General features: G+C 41.4%; 1 pseudogene; it reads right to left on the bottom strand.

Annotated features, from left to right (window-relative positions):
* Positions 1-550: 550 nt before the first annotated feature.
* On the bottom strand, positions 551-2,901 carry LOC110287347 (large ribosomal subunit protein eL37-like; annotated as a pseudogene).
* Positions 2,902-3,149: the final 248 nt, after the last annotated feature.

The following is a 3,149-nucleotide window of genomic DNA, read 5'->3' as shown; positions in this document are numbered from 1 at the left end:
CTCATAGTATCATGCATATGTAAATGGATGTCCACATACACATTTTTGTTTATGTTATAGGCAAAGAGTCTTAACTGTGTTTATAAAAGTTCCTTACATTTTTAATTCAGAGATTCTTTAAATATTGATAAAAATACTTCACCTTTTGATTCCTGTCAAAATAAATGGTTTTCATGATAGGCAGGTCTTGAAGCCCAGGGAACAATGCATTGATAATGGTTAATATTTCTTGCCAAATAGATTGGCTCTAGAATCACCCATAATGCAGACTTATGGACATACTGTGAAGGGTTATTTAGATTAACTAAGGTGGGAAGGTGCACTCAAAATATGGGTTGGCCTCTTGGACTGAACAGAAAGAAGAAAACAAGAAAAGCAGCAGCACTCCCATCTCTCTCCTTCCTGAAAGCAGATGCAATGTGATTGGTCACTGTCATCTTGTCTTCCCCATCACAATGGACGATACCTTCAAGTGGAGCCAAACCGAAAGAAAGTAAAGTTTGTTTTTTTTTTTAACCAAAACCATTTATTTAATGACTAATTGAAATCCTCAAGATGGACTGGATGCTGCAACAGCTACCCTCTTTGGTTTAGGTGTTGTTCCTTCACAGAATCCATGTCTGAATCTGTGGTAGACAATCTTTAGGTGCCTCATCCAACCAGTTCCAGTGGTGTTTTGTCCAGTTATCCTTTTCCTTGAGCTTGGCAGGGTAGCCACATTTGCCACAGGCCAACTTCTGAAGGTGGTAGGCCTTGGAGCTACAGTGACAGCACGGTGTGTGCCTCTTTTTTTTTTGATTTTTAATATTTTTATTACATATTTTCCTCAATTACATTTCCAATGCTATCCCAAAAGTCCCCCATAGCGCCCCCCACTTCCCTACCCACCCATTCCCATTCTTTTGGCCCTGGCATTCCCCTATATTGGGGCATATAAAGTTTGCAAGTCCAATGGGCCTCTCTTTCCAATGATGGCCGACTAGGCCATCTTTCGATACATATGCAGCTAGAGACAAGAGCTCCGGGGTTCTGGTTAGTACATCATGTTGTTCCAACAATAGGGTTGCAGATCCCTTTAGCTCCTTGGGTACTTTCTCTAGCTTCTCCATTGGGAGCCCTGTGATACATCCAATAGCTGACTGTGAACATCCACTCCTGTGTTTGCTAGGCCCCGGCATCGTCTCACAAGAAACAGCTATATTTGGGTCCTTTCAGCAAAATCTTGCTAGTGTATGCAATGGTGTCAGCGTTTAGAAGCTGATTATGGGACGGATCCCTGGATACAGCAGTCTCTAAATGGTCCATCCTTTCATCACAGCTACGAACTTTGTCTCTGTAACTCCTTCCCTGGGTGTTTTGTTCCCAATTCTATGAAGGTGCACAGTGTCCACACTTTGGTCTTCATTCTTCTTGAGTTTCATGCGTTTATCAAATTGTATCTTATATCTTGGGTATCCTAAGTTTTGGGCTAATATCCACTTATCAATGAATACATATTGTATGAGTTCTTTTGTGATTGTGTTACTTCACTCAAGATGATGCCCTCCAGGTCCATCCATTTGGCTAGGAATTTCATAAATTCATTCTTTTTAATAGCTGAGTAGTACTCCATTGTGTAAATGTACCATAATTTCTGTATCCATTCCTCTGTTGAGGGACATCTGGGTTCTTTCCAGCTTCTGGCTATTATAAATAGGGCTGCTATGAACATAGTGGAGCATGTGTCCTTTTTACCGGTTGGGACATCTTCTGGATATATGCCCAGGAGAGGTATTGCTGGATCCTCCGGTAGTACTATGTCCAATTTTCTGAGGAACCGCCAGACTGATTTCCAGAGTGGTTGTACAAGCTTGCAATCCCACCAACAATGGAGGAGTGTTCCTCTTTCTCCACATCCTCGCCAGCATCTGCTGTCACCTGAATTTTTGATCTTAGCCATTCTGACTGGTGTGAGGTGGAATCTCAGGGTTGTTTTGATTTGCATTTCCCTGATGATTAAGGATGTTGAACATTTTTTTCAGGTGTTTCTCTGCCATTCGGTATTCCTCAGGTGAGAATTCTTTGTTCAGTTCTGAGCCCCATTTTTTAATGGGATTATTTGACTTTCTGGAGTCCACCTTCTTGAGTTCTTTATATATATTGGATATTAGTCCCTTATCTGATTTAGGATAGGTGAAGATCCTTTCCCAATCTGTTGGTGGTTTTTTTGTCTTATTGATGGTGTCTTTAGCCTTGCAGAAGCTTTGTAGTTTCATGAGGTCCCACTTGTCAATTCTCGATCTTACAGCACAAGCCATTACTGTTCTATTCAGGAATTTTTCCCCTGTGCCCATATCTTCAAGGCTTTTCCCCACTTTCTCCTCTATAAGTTTCAGTGTCTCTGGTTTTATGTGAAGTTCCTTGATCCACTTAGACTTGACCTTAGTACAAGGAGATAGGAATGGATCGATTCGCATTCTTCTACATGTTAACAACCAGTTGTGCCAGCACCATTTGTTGAAAATGCTGTCTTTCTTCCACTGGATGTTTTTAGCTCCCTTGTCGAAGATCAAGTGACCATAGGTGTGTGGGTTCATTTCTGGGTCTTCAATTCTATTCCATTGGTCTACTTGTCTGTCACTATACCAGTACCATGCAGTTTTTATCACAATTGCTCTGTAGTAGAGCTTTAGGTCCGGCATGGTGATTCCACCAGAGGTTCTTTTATCCTTGAGAAGAGTTTTTGCTATCCTAGGTTTTTTGTTATTCCAGATGAATTTGCAGATTGCACTTTCTAATTCGTTGAAGAATTGATTTGGAATTTTGATGGGGATTGCATTGAATCTGTAGATTGCTTTTGGCAAGATAGCCATTTTGCCTCTTATTGTGATACTTTCCAAAGGATGACAGTCCTTTTGTCATCTTCGTTCCACCGGCAAGGCCAAAGAGACCAGAAGAGCTGGAGAGATGCCTCAGAAGTTAAGAGCACTGACTGCTCTTCCAGAGAACCTGGGTTCAATTCCCAGCAGCTACATGGTGTCTGACAACCATCTGTAATGGGATCTCATGCCTTCTTCTGGTGTGTCTGAAAAAACAGCGACACTGTACTCACATACATTAAATCAACCAACCAAACAACCAACCAACCAACCAACCAACCAACCAACCAA

The sequence above is a fragment of the Mus caroli genome, unplaced genomic scaffold (assembly GCF_978045245.1).
Source record: "Mus caroli unplaced genomic scaffold, Mus_caroli_1 scaffold_5, whole genome shotgun sequence".
Classification (NCBI taxonomy): Eukaryota; Metazoa; Chordata; class Mammalia; order Rodentia; family Muridae; genus Mus; species Mus caroli.
Note: the sequence above shows the minus strand (reverse complement) of the source record. Positions and strands in the feature narration are given on the sequence as shown.